Below are 22628 nucleotides of genomic sequence, written 5' to 3'. Positions count from 1 at the left end.
GGAAGAGGTCAATGACGGAGAGGAAAAGCTTCTTAGGGACACTGGGGCGGGAAGCGGGAAGCGGGAGTGGAGTGGAGGAAGAGGGTGTGGTTGTAGGAGGTGTCTGTCTGCTGTGTTTGGGTGTAGGTGCATGGGCTGGATGCTGGTGTGTTGTGAGGTGGATGGCTGTTGGGTGTCTGAGTGCTTGCGTTTCTGTACTTTGGGAGGAGGGGGCACAGACACAGTGGGAGAGGACACAGGGGATGTGTGCATAGATGTGGGGGTGGTGACTGCCAGTGAGGGGCATGTAGTGATAGGCGTGATGGTGATGTAGGCAGTGGGTGTGGATGTAGTGCATGCAGGTATGAGTGGAGACGCAACTGGGAGGGAGGTGGATGACGAGGAGGAGGGGGACACAGTGGAGGCAGTAGATGTTGGTGTGTCTGCATCTGGATGGTGTTTGTGTGAGTGCCTGTAGGATGATGTGTGGTGCTTGTGTTTGCCTGACCCACTCCTGTGCGTTGTCTTGGCTGCATGCTGGTCAGAATGTGTGCTTGGGATAGGTTGGGGTTCAGGGGAATGGGACTGAGCAGAGGAAGTTGGAGGGGGGAGGCTAGAGACAGGAACAATGGCTGCCATCAGGGAGAAGGCCAGAGCCTTGAATGAGCTCTGTTGGGTCGCCATGCCAGAGTTAATGTCCTCCAGGAATGCATTTGTTAGTTGCAAATGCCCTGCCAGCCCCTGGATGGCATTCACTATGGTTGACTGCCCACAGAGATGGACACGTGAGATCAATATCCTCCTCACTCAGAGCAGCAGGGTTAACTGGGGCAGGGCCTGAGGTGCCTGTGGCGAAGGAGATGCCCACCCTCCTGGGTGAGCGGGCACGGGAAACTTGTTGAAGGGCTGCTGGGAGGGGGATGCTGGTACGGGGGTGGCAGCTGTACCTGTAGTTGGGGTGGCCACAGAGCTGTCTGCCATCACTAGGGAGCTTCCATCGGAGGAGGTATCACTTCAGAACTGTCCCCTCATGTCTCCACTGTGGTGCTCCCCTTGCCCTCTGTCCCACGGGTGCCCTCACCGTCGGTGGATTCGGCCTCATGGGCCATGTGGGATGCAGCTCCTCCACTAGATAATGCTAATGCACATAAGGACAGGATGACAAAACAAAAAGGGGGGGAGAGACAGAGGATACACTTGGTCAATGGCAGCAACAACACCACCGTTGGCGTACACAACACACAGGGAACAGCCTTAAGTACTAGGCAATGCACTACCAGTCACAATGCTAGTCACCATACCATGGACAGTAATACCTAACACCAATTGCAGCATACCTGAGACCCAGAGAGCCCTGCCCAGTAGTGGATGCCCACTAGCTTGGTTGAAGGTGGAGCTCATCAGCCCCTGGTCAACATGGAACCTACCCTGCAATGTCCAGCCTGGCCTAAGGGCACCAACAGGTGCACATTCCCCACCAGGAGACCACCCCACCATGCCCCAAATAGTATTTTGGGAAACTGTACTCACCCCCTTGTGGCTGCTGTGATACCCTCAAGCGCCCATCTAGCGCTGGATAGGCCACCGCCAGTATGTAGAACATCAGGGAGGTCAGGGTTTGACGTGCACCCCTTCCTCATTGGGAGGCCATCCCCAGCTGGGCCTCTGCATCTTCTGTGCCCAGCATCTCATATCCTCCCACCGTTTGCAACAGTGGTTTCTCCACCTGCCGTAGACCCCCAGGGTCCGCACCTCCTTGTCGATGGCACGCCACATACCCTTTTTCTGATGGGCGCTGACCTGCAGAGAAAATACACATAGAAAAAGGGTATCGGTCATACTGTCCGGCCTGTTACACTAATGGCCCACCATATCCCTCCCATCCCCTTATGCACATATATTGCACATCATACATGTAGCACGCTGCCCAGGATCCCTCAACCACCCCCCCCTTACACAAGGGCCTCACATACAGCACTCCATGCATTCATGCCTCATGCATCGTACCCACAGTGTACTCACCTGTTGGTCTGGAGGACCATACAGCAATCAGTACTAGGGTAGGACCCCATCCACCAGTCTCTCCAACTCCGCAACGGTGAAGGCAGGGGCCCTTTCCCAAGTGACATGAGCCATGGTTGGTTCCCGACCAAGTTCACAGCAGCACTTGCAGTGTAGGTCCTCTCCTGTTGAAGGTCAGGTAGCAAAGGAGTGAACAGATAGAAAATGGCGGTCACTTCCACAGCGGTGCGTGCCATCACCGCAGGTATACATCACCATTGGCTACTGTAACCCATAGGGCCCATAGACAACCAATGAGGCGTTGCACTGCAGTACTCGACAGCCTCCCGCAACGGCGCACAACGTCAGCGACATTACCTTATTTCCACCTGTCCATCCACACAGGACAGGCGGGCACCACTTCAGGGGGGGCAGGCCATGGCACCTAACTGCGTCACAGCACACATGGGCACCATTTGGGCCTATACATCAACATACTGTTTCTGTCAGAACATGCAATGCACTGTACATTTTGGAAATGTTGAATACTGACCAGATGCTCATATGTGCCCCCTAGATTACAACCGCTGTGGATGAATATGAGATGGAGACATCCCCCCATGTACAGGCCCCTGGTGGACTTGGCAACAATGGAGGAAAGGCACATTATCCTCACATACAGACTTGACAGGGCCACAATCCAAGAGCTGTGTGCCCGATTGGAGCCAGACCTGATCTCTGTTATCCGTCACTCACTGGGATCCCCCCTCTTGTGCAAGTCCTATCTGTGCTCCATTTCTTAGCAACTGGCTCCTTCTAAGTGACAGTGGGCCTGGTAGCAGGAAAGTCTCCGCCAATGTTCTCAATAGTGCTGACCAGAGTGTTGTCTGCCCTGATGAAGCACATGTGCAGCTACATTGTTTTCCCCCAGGTGGAGGATTTGGCCACAGTGAAAACGGACTTCTATGCAATGGGACATATCCTCAACATTATTGGGGCAATAGATGGTACACATATTACCTTTGTTCCCCCCCTGGAGAAATGAACAGGTGTTCAGAAATCGAAAGAGCTTTCACTCTATGAATGTACAGATAGTGTGCCTGGCGGACTAGTACATTTCCCATGTGAATGCAAAGTATCCTGGGTCTGTGCATGATGCCTTTATCCTGAGGAATAGCAGCATCCCATATGTGATGGCTCAATTCCAGAGGTACAGGGTGTGGCTAATAGGTGAGCCCATGGTACCCACCCAGTATATGTTGGTGTGTACGTATGGGGTTGGCCCTAAGGGTTAGTGTCTGGCTAACAGGTATCCCTCGGTATTTGCAGGTGACTCTGGTTACCCCAACCTCTCATGGCTACTGACCCCAGTGAGGAATCCCAGGACAAGGGCAGAGGAACGTTACAATGAGGCACATGGGTGAACACGAAGAATTATAGAGCAAACCTTCGGCCTCCTGAAGGTCAGATTTCTGTGCCTCCATTTAACAGGTGGTTCCCTGTGCTACTCACCCAAGAAGGTGTGGCAGATCATTGTTGCATGTTGCACAACCTTGCATTATGTGGCCAGGTGCCTTTTCTGCAAGAGGATGAGGCTGGAGATGGCCCTGTGGCAGCAGTGGAGCCTGTCAACAGTGACGAAGATGAGGCAGAGGATGAGGATGCGGACAATAGAACAGCAATCATTCAACAGTACTTTCAGTGACACAAAGGTAAGACAGTGTAACTTCACCTTCCTTTGCAGTGTTGTATTGTAAATTTCCACTAGCAGGCTGTTATTCCCCCTACTACGACCACTTACTGTACCCTTTGACATGTCTATTTACAGATATCTGTGCCCCACTCTGGCTCCTGGTGTATTGACTGCAGCAAACTACAATTCATACCTATGTATACATTACTGTACAGTTGAATTGTAATGTCTACAGATTGTTAAATAAATACATAATTCAATCACTTGAACTCAATACTTGTATTTTTTTTTACAAATATGTTTATTCATGTGCTAATATGTATATGGGGTATTGCTATAGGCTGGGGGGAGGGGTGGAGGAGAGTCCAGGTAAGAGTTCCAGTCTATTTGTATCACAGGTACATTGTCCAAGGGGGCATAGGAAGTGGAGCAATGGCAGTTCAAGGTGGAGAGGGTGACAGACTGGGACACAAGGGTGACAATCAGGAGAGTTTTATTTCCTGACGGGGGTCTTGGCAATGTTCTCTGGCTTCTGCCTGGCTCGCAGGGACCGTTTGCGGGATGGTTCTCCTTCTGCAGGGGGTGGGGTGCTGGTGGCCTGTTGTTCCTGTGGCGGGGCCTCCTGTCCATTAGCGCCAGCGGAGGTGGAGGGCTGTTCATCAGTTTGGCTAGTGTCAGGGGCCCGTTGGTGTGCCACTGCCTCCCTCATGGTGTTGGCCATGTCTCCCAGCACCCCTGCATTGGTGACCAGGGTGGTGTGGATGTCCTCCAGGTCCTCCCTTATCCCCAGGTACTGTCCCTCCTGCAGCTGCTGGGTCTCCTGCAACTTGGCCAGTATCTGGCCCATCGTCTCCTGGAAATGGTGGTATGCTCCCAGGATCTTGGTGATTGCCTTGTGGAGAGTCGGTTCCCTGGGCCTGTCCTCCCCCTTTTGCACAGCAGTCCTCCCAGCTTCCCTGTTGTCCTGTGCCTCTGTCCTCTGAAACTTGTGCCCACTGCCACAGACCCCAGGTCCCTGATCGTCCTGTGTTTGTTGGGTGTCCACGGGTCCCTATAGTGGTGGACACACTGCTGATTGACGTGTCCTGGGGACAGAGGTATGGGCCCGCTGGGTGGGTGCTGTGCTGGTGTTTCCTGAGGGGGGACGCTCAGTGGTGGTATGGGACTGTGCCTGGGTAACCGACTGACCGGAGGTTCCTGATGGGCCAGGTTGGTCATCCTGATCCAGACGAGAAGAGCTGCTGTCATCTATGTGGGCCTCTTCTGGGGTTGGGTTCTGGGGTTTCTAAAATGTTTAAGAACAAGATCATCAAAATTGAGGAATCACATTTTAAGTTATTAATTTTCAAATTTTCAAAAATGTCTCAGTCCTGTGCGTAAATGCACACCATAGGAAACAATCAAGATATAGTTTAAAAATGCATATAAAATCAGGCAATACATTTACCAAGCTCTCCTTTTGCAGATATGTCAAGCATGTTGGTGGGCCTATGGACAAGCTGGGGATGTTTGAGTTACTCCTGGTTCCGGCAGGAGAAGCTGCAGAATGTTATGGATCCGGAGCAAGGCCATTGCGGGGGACCACTTGGAAAAGCACTGCATAGGTGGACTTCAAGGTGAGTCCGGTGGGTCCACTTGGAGTGTTGAGTCACAAGGGATGGGCCCTTAGGGCACAACTAGATCTTCAGTGCAGGGCACAGGGCAGCCGGGTTGTAGGTCACATTGAGAGTCTCTTGCAGGTCAGCAGGGCACTCTGGTGGGAGGTCCTCTGGGTTTTCTGAAGTTCCTTGACTGGGGCTTCTTGGTGGCCATTTTTCAGTTGAGGGGAGACTATTCTTCTGAGAGTCCAATGTGGAGTCACCATTTCCTGGGGCTATTGCACAGTTTGGCTACTGGAGGTCACAGTGCCACCAAACGTGGCATACTTACAGGGTTTGTCCTCACTGGCTGTCAGGTGGAGTTTGGTCCAGCAGCAGTGTCCAGTTCCCTGGTCATCAGCCAGTCAGTGAAGTGGACTTCACTGGTCTTCTGGTCTTTGTTACAAGAGAATGATGCCTTCATTCTGAAGGGAGAACTTCAGGGATATTCCAAAGTGTGGAGATCCTCTGGGGGTTTGTAGAGTCTGTCCAATGTCTGAGCAACCTCTCGGCATCGATTGTCGAGTCCTGGGTGCAGAAGGCAGGGTTTGGCGCCTTCTTCTTGTGCATCAGGAATTCAGTTCTCGAGCCTTGTTCTTCTTTTTTTCTGGTCTTCTTTTGTCCTTGGAATCTGATTCTCTGGTTTAGGGGTGCCCACTAAATACTGTATTTAGTGGGTGTTTAGGGAAATATCTAGTAGTGACCAATGGTTTATCTACCTTAGGTTGGCTATACCCACTAAGTGACCACTTTCTGTGGACAGAGGTCACTTCCCTACACCTGATTGCCTATTTTCCTTCAATACAAGATAGAGGAAAATGAAATGAAGGGGTCACCTCACATGCAACACCTTAGGGGTGGTGCAAGCAGGGGCTGACCACTCCTCTTGTCCTTTGTGTGTTTTTCCACTGTTGCTCCTGCTAAAAGTGTGGGGATTTGCAATGGGGTGGCCATCTGCTGCTAGCAGCTGGCTTGGGGGTCGAGTTTCAAGGAAGGTAAGCCCTTTAGAACTCACTAGCAGGACAGTGCGCATTCCTTGGGGGGAGGTGGATGGAACCTCTGTCCAGGAAGGGCTTTGTTCTGGGATCCAGAGGGCAGGATCTCTCACGCCAAGGTTCCAGAATATTGTCTGGTGGTGGCTGGCTGGTTGTGATCAGCCAGCAACCATCCCAGGGTAGTCAGCTTTTGCAGGGGGCACCTACAAGGGTGCCAGAACCCTGGGTACATTTTGTAATAAATCCAATAGAGGTAAAGGTTTGGGATTATCATTCTGAGTTGTTTGATACCAAACAACCCAGGGTTCAGAGTAGCCATCATGTAGCTGTTAAACTGGTTCTGAACAGTGTCCAGAACATGCATTTAAAATGGCTGTTCTGTTCGCTTTATATGTCCTAGGTTTGGCAAGGACACAGTAGGGGCATACAGCTCATGCATCTATGCCCACACATACAGTATAGTGCACCCTGCCTTAGGGATGGAAGGCCTGCCACAGGGGTGACTTAACTATATTGCATGCAGTGTGTAGTGGACAGGGCACACAAGCTGTGTGCCATGTCAAATTTGCATTTTAGGATTGCACCAGGATACCCAGCCCACAATGGCAGTACTGGGTGCTTCTGGAAGCATGGTCCTACATGGTCCTACAGGGTGGCACAATCTGTGCTGCTGTCCTCAGGGGGCTACCCTTAGTACTCCATGCCCTGGGTACCCAAGTACCATTGACTAGGGACTTATAGTGGCAGCTAGAGGTGTTGCCAATTGTGCCAATGCTTCATAACAGTTTTGGGTAAGAGATATGGCCAGGAAACCTCATTGTCAGGGGCCCTGGGCACAATGGGCACTAACAACTTTGAGACCCCATGAAATACTAGACACAAAGTGGGGGCTAACCATGACAAAATAGGTATTTTCTCACACTAGCCAGTTAAGAGACCATATGCTGTCTGGCACCCCTGCAACATCTGAAGGCCTGGTGCTGTTGCAAATCCAGTGGAGGAGATGCTGTCGCTGTAGAAGCAAGAACATGATTCAAGCCAAAGTCTGCACCTGCCTGAAGAACACCCCACATGATCCAGGTCCAGCATTAAAGTGACCGTTGTACTGCGAGAGAAAGGTGCTGCAGCAGGAATGGCAATTAAAAGGTGGATGCATAATGGTAGCCTCCAGTCTTGTAATGAAATCCCTCGACACCTAAGAAAAGGAAAATGGGAACAGAGCATATGATAATGGTGTCTAAATTTGATCCCTTGAGCAATTCCATCGGAACAATTGTCAAAAGACACTGGAATTTAATAGACACAGTGAAAGCTGTCCTGGCAATGGTGCTTTAAGTACTGTTGAAATACAAGCCACTGACCTGCTATGGTGCTTTACATTCAGGTGTACACTGTCTATTGGGTTTTATCTTTGGGTCCCTGTAAATGCTGCAGCCATATTACGGCGCTTTAAAGCTGGGTACTTTGGACCCGTCTATGAGCCTTTATGTACTGAGGCATAGTGAGTACTGGCTGCCCTGTGGGGTGCACTATAGCACTTTAGATGCAGGGAGAATGTGAGACCTGGTCTGGGCCCAGCTCTTTATGCACGGGGCACTGTGGAAAACTATGATGCTTGACATAAGGCTCGGGTGTTGGAGTATTTTATTATTTCTTTTATCAAAACTACCAGTAAAAGTTGTTATTTTATAGGTGATATAATTGAGCAGTACAACTTTTTAAAAGATCCAGGTGTTTTTCATTCCCTGCCCATCCCGGGGCTCAGGTGTGGGGGACCTTTTGTGGCTGTTCTATTGCTGTTCAGAACCTGCCCTGTTTCCTCAGTACTTCAAGGCTGGAGCATGTGTCTAGGCACTATATTTGTGAAAGGAAGGAGTGCCTTGTGAATAGCTTGGCCTCTGTCTTGTATACTGTTTGCCAGTGTCATCTGTAGGTTTTATGAAGCCTTGCGTAGGACATACTATGGGATCCCCTATTCACAACACCATTAAATGTGTTACTTATTTTCCGCTAATTCAAGCCCTTGTGACTGGTGAGCTTGGGTAACCAGGAGAGGGAGCTGAAAAGAGAGAATGGTAGGGATATACTGATTCCTGAGGCAGAGAGAGATGAGATTCTATAATGTAGAGGTGGAGAGAGATGAAGTAGACAAAGGTGAGGTTGAAAAAGAAGGGAGTGGCAGAGACAAACAGAAGACAACAGGATGTAAAAGTAAGTTCCAGGGAGGTAGACACAGTATTGTAGGGAGGGAGAGATGTTAGAACAAGAATTGAGTGTAGTGCAGAAAGAAATGTAAGTAGAAAGGTAGAACGTGGTGAGCTGTGGATAGGTAGCAAGAAGCAGAGAAGCAAGTAGGTAGAGAAAGGTTGACATAAAAAAAGTAACAGGAGAGAGAAAGACTAAGAAAGAAGTGAGAGGGCAAAAAACAGACAGAGAAAAAGAGAGAGTCTGAGGACTATGGACTTTAACAGCCTCTCCATCCCTGGAAGGCACGGGCAATGGGTAGTTGCCCACTTTCCCACATCTTCCAGAACCTCCTCTATGTCTTGATTCATGCAGCAGTATTATTGGCAGATTTGAAAGATATGGATTCGTAGCTGTAGTCAGTGCTGGAATTGGAAATAATTTACGCCAGTACCCCATAAACTGAGGGTCACGGGGTCACGAAGGAAAGGAAGTGGAGTCAAGAGGGGTGGAGATTGAAAAATCACAGAGTCTCACTCTCAGCGTATAAATGTATTTATAAAAACCTGGTTAAAAGAAATTGGCAACAAGTACAAATGTGGCAGGAAATCCCTTCTAGGTTAATTACTTGGTCACAGAGAGGCTACGTTGTAAAATATCTTACAGGGTTAAGACACCAGCTGCAGAGATCTTTGTGTGCCCAGCCAGCCGGCTGGAAGTAACAATAATAAATCTCCCTCATGCCTGTAGGTTGCTGTGTGGTGGATCCTATTTAGTTTTATTGGGACTCAAGAGCTTAGCTTAGCCTTTGGCTTGCAGGCCTATGCCCCTATATAGTGACTTTTCACCCAATTAACTTGCTCTGTCTTAGCCTATTTATTTATTTCTTCCAAAATGGCTCCTATGTTTATAGTTAGGAAGATGTTTTGATTTCACGTTATCAGTGTCATTCTGTGAGGGCGTCATTAGCAGCGTCAAAGACAAATTGATTGACATAGGTATTCACATTATGTACTTTCCCACTTACGTGTGACAGTAAGATAATGCACTTTTCACGGACATTATAGCTAGGTACTGAATTTACTTGTACGAAACCATAGAAGGCTGGCAGTTATAGTTACCAATGCACTGCTTATGACCTGACATACTACATCACTCATGGCATGGTCAGTAAGTGGCGTAGCAAAACTCTGGTGGGCACCCCTGCAAAGTATCTGTTGGGGGCCCCCTTCCTGCTGGACATAGTCTGGGGCTGACTGTGTGTCCACAGTGTAGTGTGCTGAGGGGGCCCCCTGGAGTTCAGGAGCCCCCCGCAGCACAGGGGCTGTGGGGACCTTTGTTACACCACTGTGGTCAGTGACATCACTATTGACATCTCAAATGACATCACTAATTAAATCAATCAGTTCAAGACTCACACGCTCATTCAAACCTCTCATAAACCCCATTGCACAACTACTCACATACCCATTCACACACCAATACAACTACACACAAAAACACTCATTTTTTTGTATTTTTTTTTTTTCCTCATTTCGCCACCCATGCTTTGGTTAAAAGGAAAAGGCAAAAGCCGAGGCACTTATGATATGAGTCCAGATGTGAGGTCCACATCATTGCTGGGCCGCCCCACCTGTTCTAGATATTGCACTTTTCCCAATCAAATGCCATCGACCAAGTCTTACTATTTTCTTCGAAACCTGATCATAACCAAAGCAACACCCAATAAGGTGAGGGGAGTTCTAATCATTGGACTGAAATTCCAAGAGGAGGAGACCAAACAAAGAAACCACAAAACATAAGTTATATGACTGAAACTACTCAACATTTGCAAGCTACTGATAAACATTTTGTCAATCCACCCAAAAATGATCTCTTCTAGTCAGAGGACCGCATTGTTCCATTTTACACAATCGATTCGCTGATGATTGCCAGTCTTTAACAAGGGGGGACAATGGATCCACCCATTTACGACATATTTCCCGTCTAGCCAAAAGCATTAATACAAACAACAAGTGCTCCTGTTGTGCTAATAATTTCTGATAATTTGTACCCGGGTCACAAACCCCAAACACCACCATAAGAAGGTTTATTCTTACGTTTACATCAAAAATTACACTCAGAATATATCCTATATCCTCCCAATACTTAGTCAACATTGAACATTGCCAAAACATGTGAACATCGTCTGCATTGTCTTCCCCACATCGCGGACAATATTTCTTAATTTTCCCAATAGCTGTTAATCTAGCAGGTGTCCAATAAACCCTATGTAGTGTAAACAAATGGTTTTTCTTCAATCCCGCAGGTTTAGTAGTAAACCATAGTTCTGAACAAGACTTCTGCCACAAAGCTGTGATTTCTAGGGTTGGAAAGATCCTTCCCCATTTCAACAAAGGAAGGGAAGGGGCATCGTCTACTGATTCAAACAAAGCATGATACCAAAAGGCAACTTCCTTTTTAATAGTAGTCAAGTTTAATTTCTCTTCCCATGAGCTCCTCCCTAATTCTCCTGCTCGTCGAGAATTAACCCAGCTAGATAAATGAAGATACTTGAATTTAGAAGTTGTCCCCCTAGTACACTCCTGAAATGCAGAACAGGTTAGCAAATCAGAACCTTCAATAATCTGACCCCATCTTACCATCCCGCTAGTTCTCAAAGGAATTGATAGTTTATCGATAAGACATTCAGGAGTACCGGGAGAATCCCAAATAGGAGCGGAACTGCAATAATAAGGTATCCCTAGCACTTTCCGAAGATGGATCCAAACATTACAAGCCTGTTTGGGGAGCTTCAAACGCACCTTCTTGAAATACTTTGGGTGACCAAATTTATATAAGAAATAGTCCGCACCTCCCTCAAGATGTGCCGTCAAAGCTCTCCAGACCAATGAATACTCTGACTTCTTATTCCATAACATTCTGGTGTTTTTTAATTGAAAGGCCAGATAGTATCTAAAAAAATCTGGAGATGCAATACCCCCCCACTTTTCCTTTCTACTCATCTTTTTCCAAGAAATCCTCACTCCCTTGGAAGCCCAAACAAACGAGGATAAATCTCCCTGTAATTTTTTAAACCAGCTCCTCTTAAACTCTAGTGTTAAATAAAAAAGTAAACTTTGGAAGTATACACATCTTCAAAATGTTAGATCTTCCTATTATAGAAAGTGGAAGAACAGCCCACGCCTTTAACAGTTTTTTAGTTTCCCTATCGGTTGTGTCAAAATTTAACTTAGCTACATCATTTAGATCATTTGTGACCCGAATTCCCAAGTATTTGATCTCTTGTTTAACTAAAGGAGAAGCATAGGCCAAGTTCCAACACATAATTTCCGTTTTTTCTGTAATTATACTATAACCTGAAAATATACCAAATTGCTCCATCAATGTCTTGACAATAGGTAGAGTAGTCGTCACATCACTAGTGTATAGCATAAGATCGTCCGCATACAATGCTACTTTCTTTTCCCAGTCCCCAATCCGAAACAGGGGGATGTCCTTACAAACCCGTAATGAAGTTGCCAAAGGTTCAATGTATAGATTAAAGAGCAAGGGAGATAAAGGACACCCCTGTCGAGTACCCCGAAAAATCCTAAATTCCTGTGATAACTGACCATTAACCAAGATTCTCGCCAAAGGACATCTATACAATTCTCTAACAGCCCTAATAAAAGGAGAAACCAATCCCGCTTTTTCCAGCGCGACCCCCAAGAAAGACCAGTTCACACGATCAAAAGCTTTCTCTGCATCAAAAGTCAGAATCACTAATGGAGCCTTTTTTTGTTCTGCTATGTCTACTGCAGCAAATAACTCGTGAGTTAACTCGTAGAGTTGTCTACCCTTCATAAATCCCTTTTGATCCAGATGTATCAAGTTACCCATAACTTTCCCCAGTCTCCTAGATAAGATCCCTGTATACAGTTTATAATCCGAATTCAACAATGAAATCGGTCTGTATGATGAACAAGACATTGAGTCCTTACCCGGTTTTAACAATAAACAAATTATAGCTTCTCTCCAAGAATTAGGTATCTGTGCCCCTTCTACAAGCATGGAGTTGAATAACTCCAATAAAATCGGAATAAGTTCTTCCCCCCAGTACCTTGTATAACTCATTAGGTAAATTATCTGGGCCAACTGCTTTCCCTTTCTTCAAAGCTTTTATGGCATCGGCAAGCTCAGCCCTACTTATCTCGGAATTCAACACCAGCTTTGCCGAATCATCCAGAACTGGAAGATGCACTTCTTCCAAAAAAGTTCTAATCGACTCCTCTGAATTTACCAAACTTTCTGAATATATTTCTTGAAAAAAAGACACAAATGCCCCCTCAATCACATCTTGCTCTGCACAAATCTGATTTGTAAAGTCTGCTTTAACCGATAAAATATGCCTTTTAGAGAGATCTGACTTAACCTTCCAAGCTAACAATTTACTACAACCTTCTCCGTATTCGAAATGTGCATATTGACTACTTTCCCACTTCAACCTATTACGCTTCTCCAAAAAACAATCTAGGTCGATCCAAACTTTATCCTCTTGGCGTATCAACTCCTCAAGTAATTCTTCCTTCCCTTCTCTTCGTGCTTTATGAATTAAAACTCGAAAAGTATTTAAGGATGATTCCATGCCCCCCAACTGCTTCCTTTCTTCGCAACGCTGTATATTGCTAGACTCACAAGCCTCCCTCTGATATAGGCCTTATAAGCGTCCCAGACATAGCCTTAATTTGCTGTTCCTCGATTTAAATAGAAAAAATCTCTTGTGTCTTTCTTTAACACCTCTACTATCGAATCAGTTAAGAGTAAAAAGCGATTAATTGTAGTCCTAATGCCCTTACTTACGACCCTGATATCCAAATGTACTTTTACAGCTGAGTGGTCCGAAAGGTGTGCTGGATTGTGAGCTACCTTTATCACCTCTGAACATAAACTCTTATGTAGTAGAAAAAAATCTATTCTAGATCTGTGTCCATATTTTTTATTGTGGAATGTGTATCTATCTCCTTCACCCCCTTTCCAGTGCCATATGTCTATCAAACCTAAATCCCGCATGGCTTGCCTCACCTGTGCCCTTGTTTTGGGTGAATTAACTGTACCCCGGGGGGTTGATTTATCAAGAACGGGATCTAACAGAATATTAAAATCGCCACCTAGTACTACTGGGTACCTAGCTAAAAGTAAGATGTTAAACAGGTCTTGAAAAGGCGTCGGATCATCCGAATTTGGACCGTAATAACCTGTAACTGTTACCCAGTAGCCACATACACACACTTCTACCACTATCCATCTGCCCCTAAAGTCTACTTGGACCTCTCCTATCTTAAACCTTAAAGAATTTTTAAACAGAATTGCCACACCTTTAATCGCGCTAGATTGGAAAGAACATACACTAAATGAGACCCAATTCAGTCGTTTAACCCAACTCTCCCACTTCTCTCGTTGAAGGTGAGTTTCTTGCAATATAATAATATCCTCCTCAGCCAATCTTAAATATTCAAAAATCTTCCTCCTCCTCTGTAGCACCCTTAGACCATTAACATTCCAAGAAAGAAATTTTAATCGTAGATTACCATACTTAGTCATACCCAAAAGAAAAGAAAAAAAAAGACTTGAACACAAAACCTCTCCCCTCCTATATAGCAAGTTATAGGGACTTTCCTATTTTTAACATTTTCTACCCCCCTAGCCCAAAACCAACCCCTACACCCAGTGCCACCCTCTCCCTCCACCAACGCCGACACACACCCAAACCCCCACCCCCCAAGGGAACCCTCCCTATCTCTCCTAGGATAACCATCCTGTTATCCCTTATTCGAACTCTCCGTTGGACGGGGATTTCCTAGATCTCACTGAGACGCCTTAATCTGTTCTATGAAAATGCTAACCTCTCCCGGATCTCTCATATTATACATTTTGTTTTTCCACATAATACGTAAAGCAGCTGGAAATCTTAATTGAACCGAAGCCCCAAGGGAACGGGGCTCCCGCATATAATTTCCCAATTCCCACTGCCTATCTAATGTTGCTTTAGAGACATCCGATCTTATACGAAATGACCAATCTCCCCTGGAAAAGGCTCCAACTTTAACGGCTTCAGACAGGATTCTCTCTTTAGTTGTATATGTACTAAAATTTACCAAAATCCTCCTGGGGTTTTTCCTTCCGGGGTTCTTCTTGAACGGATCCTGATGGACCCTTTGGATATCTTCCTCTAAATTAAGCATTGCTATGCTTGGGATAACCTCCTTGATTAGAGCAATCACATAGGTTTTGATATCCTCCCCTTCCAGTCCCTCAAGAACTCCCAACAGCCTTATGTTGTTTCTCCTCATGTTGTTCTCCAATAATTCAAGTTTATCCTGCAACATCTTTTCTCCGCGTTTTAACTGCGAAATATCTTTAGATTGTGCTAACAACCTCTCCTCCTGAGCCTCCACCACAGTCTCCAGCTTACCTAACCGGTCTGATAACAAATTCATTTTACTTTCCAAAACTTCACAGGCTTCCTGAATTCTGGCTTGATTATTTTCTGAGATCTCGAATTTCTCCCTAATCTCTTTAGTAAGGGAAATTAGCAAAACCTGTACATCTGTGCTATGAGACACTGAACCACCAGAGAGGGTCCCCCCCGGATTCCGACAATGTTAATGAACTGGAAAAATCCCCCCTCTGTTCCTCTCGCTCCTTAACTACTTGATCTGACATACCTTTATCCAAACTCATGACTTGTTTCGATGCTCTCAAGTCGCCTAAAATGGGTTGAGCATTTACCATAACCTGCGAGGGGAAGGATGTGTTCCGGAAATACCTTGTAATCAATGACTCGCCCTTTCCCAAAGGCTCCCTTCGGGCTTCCTGAGGTGGAGTTGGGACAGTTCTAATTGTGTCTCTGAATGCTCAATCCCCCTTGCTGAACCATCACCACAAGTTTCTGATCCTGTATTTGCGATAGCTGCCGCTATGGACTCTGACAGCTGGGGATTGATACTCGCCCCCCGGGGGCCAGGCTTACCTTTCTTCACACCTACCAAGTCCTTTACCTCTGCCCGGACGCCCCTGGGGCGACGCTTGACTGGCGACATACACCGGGAGGTTCCAACGTTGACCCGTTCTCCTCTTATCCAACTTCCATTTAAATTCCTCCTAGTTGAAAACCCTGGAGTCTCCGGCAAGCCTCCACGAAGAGAACAGCAAGAGGTGTAAGATCTCCTGCGTCGCACACCCCTCACCGCCTCTGCCCAGATGTTGGAGACCGATACTTTCTTCCAACCCACCGCCTCATCACCTTTCGCTGGAGCACGCGCCTCCCTTCTTCTATCCGCCGTTTTCTTAGTGACCCAACCTGGGCCAATGGAGACAATGCAAAAAAAAATTTGCTTTGCTAGATAGGTGGTGTAAACCGCCGCAATTTTTTCTTTTTAATCGTTATACGTGCCAATACATTCCGAAATGAAACTTGTTAGCCTGGAAAAGTGCCACAATCCAAACTAAGAAACCTCTTGCTTCAAAATCTCTCAAAATGGGGAATAACCAGTTGAGTATTACCTTTGAGAATCGAAAACTAGTTATGTAGCCTTCCTAGTAGCTAGTGGCTGCTCTCCGCTCTCTAGGTAACATATAGGTAAACGCCTATAATATGGTCCTTAGTACAAACTAAGTTAATAGAGAGGGAAGAAAAACTTCAAGTTATTTACTCTTGGGTGAAAATAGGGTGTAGTATGCATAATATAAATAGCATATAGTATATGCAAAGGCAAATTAAGTCTCATAAGTCTCCCCCGGCCCCAACTCGAAAAAAAAAACTGTAAAACAGAGAGGAAAGGAAAAAAAACCCTACTCCCCGTGCACAGCTTGCACAGCTTACACCGCGGGAGCAGGGACAAACCTCCCCCTCGAGAAAACCACTCCGTTCCAGGCCACACGATGAGAAGACGAGAACATCTACTAATCAAACTCCTGCTCTGCGTTGTTTTCCGTGCGTGGAGCTCTCGGCCGAAATCCGTCCATCACCCGTATCCTTTATCCTTGAAAAGCCTGCCGCTGCCAAGGAGCAGCAGCAGCAGCAACGAGCAGCAGCGAGCGTCTGCTCAACGCTCCAGACACACCGCAATGCGGTGTTACGCCTCCCGACGTCTCCGTTTCCCCGTCCGACGAGAAGCTTGCGGCTTAGCCCTCTAGCTGGCCGCCATGTTCCCCTGCGATCCTCAGCCTATCCTCACACAAAAACACTCATTGTAGGATTCACTCACACACCCATTTGCTTACTCATATAGCAAGTCACACAATCACGTACTTTGCCATGCAATTACTCACACACCAACTTATACCCCCATGAAGCCATTCAAAAAGCTACACAGTCACCTACTCAGCTAATACAATCTTCTCTTATTTTCATATTCAGCCACTGAGTGAGCCACCCACAAACCCATGCACCCACTCATATAGCCACCCAGACAATGAGTCATTCACCCATACAACTACTAGTACACCACTCACTCACCCATACAACAAATAACACAACCAGACACTGACTCACACAGTTATTCATACCTAATCATATAGATACTAACACATATACTCACTCTCCTGTACAGTCACTGATACAAGTACACACTCACCCATACATACAGTCATGGACACACCCACTAACCCGCCCATACAGACACTGACACAGCCTCTAACTAACTGTAGGAAAGTACCATCTTCCTAGATGTAAAAAAAAAGTTACCCACATTTTTACCTGTATGTCAGTATGTTTGTGCCTGTCTCAATGGGATCCTGCACATCAGGACCCCAGTGCTCATGGTTTATGGCCTAATGTGTGTGTCTGTATAGTGCTTAACTGTGCCACTGAGGCTCTGCTAACCACAACCTCGGTGCTTATGCTCTCTCTGCTTTTAAATGTGTCACTGTAGGCTAGTGACTGCATTTGCCAATTTTAATTGGCACACTGTAACCCCCCTTATAAATCCTTAGTATATGGTACCTAGGTAGCAACGGCATTGGGGTTCCAGGAGATCCATATGGGCTGCAGCATTTCTTTTGCCACCCATTGTAGGAAAGTACCATCTTGCCTAGTATGTTACCCCCATTTTTACTGCTGGAATGTTTGTTTTTGCCTGTGGGTCACTGGGATCCTGCTAGTCAGGACCCCAGTGCTCATAAAGTATGACCTGTATGTGTTCCCTGTGTGGTGCCTAACTGTATCACTGAGGCTCTACTGACTAGAAACTCAGTGTCTATGCTCTCTCTGCTTTTAAATTGTCACTGCAGGCTAGTGACTAATTTTACCAATTCTCATTGGCACACTGGAACACCCTTATAATTCCCTTGTATATGGTACCTAGGTACCCAGGGTATTGGGGTTCCAGGAGATCCCTATGGGCTGCAGCATTTCTTTTGCCACCCATAGGGAGCTCAGACAATTGTTACACAGGACTGCCACTGCATCCTGAGTGAAATAACGTCCACGTTATTTCACAGCTATTTCACACTGCAGTTAAGAAACTTATAAGTCACCTATATGTCTAACCCTCACTTGGTGAAGGTTAGGTGCAAAGTTACTTAGTGTGTGGGCACCCTGGCACTAGCCAAGGTGCCCCCACATCATTCAGGGCAAATTCCCTGGACTTTGTGAGTGCGGGACACCATTACATATGTGCACTACATATAGGTCACTACCTATATGTAGCATCACAATGGTAACTCCGAACATGGCCATGTAACATGTCTAGGATCATGGAATTGTCACCCCAATACCTTTCTGGTATTGGGGCGACAATTCCATGCATCCCTGGGTCTCCAGCATAGAGACCGGGTACTGCCAAACTAACTTTCTGGGGTCTCCACTGCAGCTACTGCTGCTGCCAACCCCTCAGACAGGTTTCTACCCCCCTGGGGCCTGGGCAGCCTGGTCCCAGGAATGCAGAACAAAGGATTTCCTCTGAGAGAGGGTGTTACACCCTCTCCCTTTGGAAATAGGTGTGAATGGCCAGGGAGGAGTAGCCTCTCCTGGCCTCTGGAAATGCTTTGAAGGGCACAGATAGTGCCCTCCTTGCATAAGCCAGTCTACACCGGTTCAGGGATCCCCCTAGCCCTGCTCTTGTGCGAAACTGGACAAAGGAAAGGGGAGTCACCACTCCCCTGACCAGCACCTCCCAGGGGAGGTGCCCAGAGCTCCTCCAGTGTGTCCCAGACCTCTGCCATCTTGGATGCAGAGGTGTGAGGGCACAATGGACAGCTCTGAGTGGCCAGTGCCAGCAGGTGACGCCAGAGACCCCTCTTGATAAGTTCTTACCTTTCTCAGTAGCCAATCCTCCTCTGTGGGCTATTTAGGGTCTCTCCTGTGGGCATCTCACCAGATAACGAATGCCAAGGATCGACTGCTGACTGCTCCAGGACGCCTGCATAACTGCAACATAGTAGCAAGAAGACTACCAGCAACATTGTAGCGCCTCATCGTGCCGGCTTTCTCGACTGTTTCCTGGTAATGCATGCTCTGAGGGCTATCTGCCTTCCCCCTGCACTGGAAGCAAAGAAGAAATCTCCCGTGGGTCGACGGAATCTTCCCCCTGCCAAAGCAGGCACCAAACCTCTGCATCACCAGTCCTCTGGGTCTCCTCTCATCCTGACGAGCGTGGTCCCTGGAACATAGGAGCTGGGTCCAAGTGTCTTCGACAGTCCAGTGGCCCTTCTGTCCAAATTTGATGCAGGTAAGTCCTTGCATCCCCACGGCAGACAGTAATCCTGTGTACTGCGTGAACTGCAGCTGCTCGGCTTCTCTGCACTTTTGCAAGACTTCCTTCATGCACAGCCTAGCCCAGGTCCCCAGCACTCTGTCCTGCATTGCCCAACTCGCTGAGTTGGACTCCGACATTGTGGGACCCTCCTTTGTGACTTTGAGTCGACTGTTGTCCTCAGATCTTCTAAGTACCTGTTCAGGTACTTCTGCGGGTGCTGCCTGCTTCTCTCCGTATTGCTGAGCGCCCCCACTGTCCCTTCCTCCAAGGAGCGACCTCCTGGTCCTTCCTGGGCCCTAGCAGCACCCAAAATCCTCAACTGTGACTCTTGCAGCTAGCAAGGCTTGTTAATGGTCTTTATGCGTGGAAACAACTGTGCATCCTTCAGCACACCATGGGACATCTTCTGACCAAAGGAAAAGTTCCTGGCACCTTCCGTTGTTGCAGAATCTTTGGGTTCTTCCACCCAGAGGGAGCCCTTTTGCACCTTCTTCCGGGGTTTAGTGGGCTCCTGCCCCCCCTGGACACTTGCGTGTCTCTTGGACTTGGTCCCCTTCCTTTACAGGTCCTCAGGTCCAGGAATCCATCTTCAGTGTTTTGCTGGTGCGACTATTCTGTCTTTCTGGGGTAGTAGGGTAACTTTACTCCTACTTTTCAGGGTCTTGGGGTAGGGTATCTTGGACACCCTTAGTGTTTTCTTACACTCCCAGCAACCCTCTACACACTACACTAGGCCTGGGGTCCATTCGTGGTTCGCATTCCACTTTTAGAGTATATGAGTTGCCCCTAGGCCTATTTCTCCCTATTGCATTCTCTTGTGTTCTACATTGTTTGCACTACTTTTCTAACTATTACTTGACTGATTTTGGTTTGTGTCTATATATTTTGTGTATATTACTTACCTCCTAAGAGAGTATATCCTCTGAGATACTTTTGGCATATTGTCACTAAAATAAAGTACCTTTATTTTTTAGTAACTCTGAGTATTGTATTTTTGTATGATATAGTACTAAGTGATATAAGTGGTATAGTAGGAGCTTTTCATGCCTCCTAGTTCAGCCTAAGCTGCTCTGCTATAGCTACCTCTATAAGCCTAAGCTGCTAGAACACCTCTAATCCACTAATAAGGGATAACTGGACCTGGCACAAGGTGTAAGTACCACAAGGTATCCACTATAAGCCAGGTCAGCCTCCTACATTGGTGGCAGCGGTGGGATAAGTACTTGTAACTGCTTTACCACTTTGTCATTGGTGCTTTTCATGAGTAAAACATATACCAAACATTTCAATATATACACATTGAACCAAACAGTTTAACTGTTATGCTCTAAAACTTTCTACAAAGTTTCTGAAAAGCTCTGAAAACTTTTAAAAGTTTTCAAAAAGTTTGAAAAAGGTTTTTCTCTCTACTTTCAAAAGCTCCTAAACTTTTTCTCTCTCTGTCCTAAACCTTTTCTATCATGTCTGCAGTATAGCTCACTCCCAAAATTGTTCAAGCAACCTATGAGAGTTTAAACTTTAAAAGTTTGAGGGGTCTGTGCATAGAAAGACGTTTAGGCATTGGTAAGAATACTACCAAAGACTTTCTCTTCAATCTTCTCCTAGAAAATTACCAGAACCAGTCTGGCCCATCCCAGGAACAGGAGGTAGGAGGGGAAGGTACCCAGTCAGACTCAGAGGAGTTCCCTGAAGAGATTGGAGAGGGTTCTTACAAATACCTGCCACCTAGCAGGCCACCTAGTGACATTGGTAGTGGGAGGGGGTCACACATTAGTAGGGCACCTTTCACTCCTAAAGGCTAGGTTACTAGGGTCCAGCCAGTTAGGGACAGGTCTATCTCTGCCAATTCCCAAATTTCCTCTGTATCTCACCATTCCAAGCCTCCCACCCTGAGGATAACTTAATGGAAAGGGAACTCAGAAAGCTGAGGTTGGAAGAGGCCAGGCTGAAGCTTAAACAGCATCAGCTGGCCTTAGACAGGGAATCTCTGGATGTAGAGAGGGAAAGGCAAAGATTGGGGTTAGTTCCCCATGGTGGCAGCAGCAGTGTTTTTGATAGTAATCCTGTTAGAGAGCAAGATTCCAGAAACCTGCATAAGATAGTCCCCCCTTACAAGGAGGGGGATGACATTAACAAGTGGTTTGATGCACTTGAGAGGGCCTGTATGGTACAGGGGGTCCCTCAAAGGCAGTGGGCTGCTATATTGTGGCTATCTTTCACTGGAAAGGGTAGGGATAGGCTCCTTACTGTTAGAGAAAGTGATGCTAACAATTTTGCAGTTTTGAAGGATGCACTCTTGGATGGATTTGGCTTAACCATTGAACAATACAGGATTAAGTTCAGAGACACTAGAAAAGAGTCCTCTCAAGACTGAACATACTTTGTAGACTGTTCAGTAAAGGCCTTGGAGGGTTGGTTGCATGGCAGTAAGGTGACTGGCTATGAAGGTCTGTATAATCTGATCCTAAGAGAGCATATTCCTAACAATTGTGTGTCTGATTTGTTGCACCAGTACTTGGTAGACTCAGATCTGACCTCTCCCCAAGAATTGGGAAAGAAGGCAGACAAATGGGTCAGAACAAGAGTGAACAGAAAAGTTAATACGGGGGTGACAAGGATGGCAAGAAGAAGGATGGTAAGTCTTCTGACAAGGGTGGGACCAAAGATAAAAAAACATTCTGATTCTTCATCAGGCCCACAAAAATCCTCTGCGGGTGGTGGGTCCAAATCCTCTTCTAACAATCAGAAAAAGCCCTGGTGTTATCTATGTAAAGTAAAAGGCCATTGGGCAAGTGATTCAACTTGTCCAAAGAAAAACATCAAACCTCCCACCACCACAACCCCAACTGCAACCTCTAGTGCCCCTATTAATAACAGTGGTGGTGGGAAGTCTACTACAAATAGCCAATCCAAGGGTGTAGCTTGGCTCACTATTGGCAGTGTAGTTGGGGTTGGGCTTGTTAGGGAGACCACAGAGGCTGTTTTAGTCTCTGATGGTGGCATTGACTTTGCCACCTTGGTTGCTTGTCCCCTTAATATGGATAAGTACAAGCAGCAACCCCTAATCAACGGTGTTGAGGTTGAGGCCTACAGGGACACAGGAGCCAGTGTAACTATGGTGATAGAGAAACTGGTTCACCCTGATCAACACCTACTTGGTCAGCAGTACTAAGTGACTGATGCTCACAATAACACACTTAGCCACCCCATGGCTGTTGTGAATCTCAACTGGGGGTGGGGGGGTTACTGTACAAAGAAAGTTGTGGTAGCCACTGAATTACCTGCAGATTGCTTACTAGGCAATAATTTGGAGACATCAGCTTGGGCTGAAGTGGAATTGGAGGTTCATGCAGCAATGCTGGGCATTCCTGGGCATATTTTTGCTTTAACCAGGGCTCAG

The sequence above is a fragment of the Pleurodeles waltl genome, chromosome 5 (genome assembly GCF_031143425.1).
Source record: "Pleurodeles waltl isolate 20211129_DDA chromosome 5, aPleWal1.hap1.20221129, whole genome shotgun sequence".
Classification (NCBI taxonomy): Eukaryota; Metazoa; Chordata; class Amphibia; order Caudata; family Salamandridae; genus Pleurodeles; species Pleurodeles waltl.
This window is presented reverse-complemented; position numbering follows the sequence as displayed.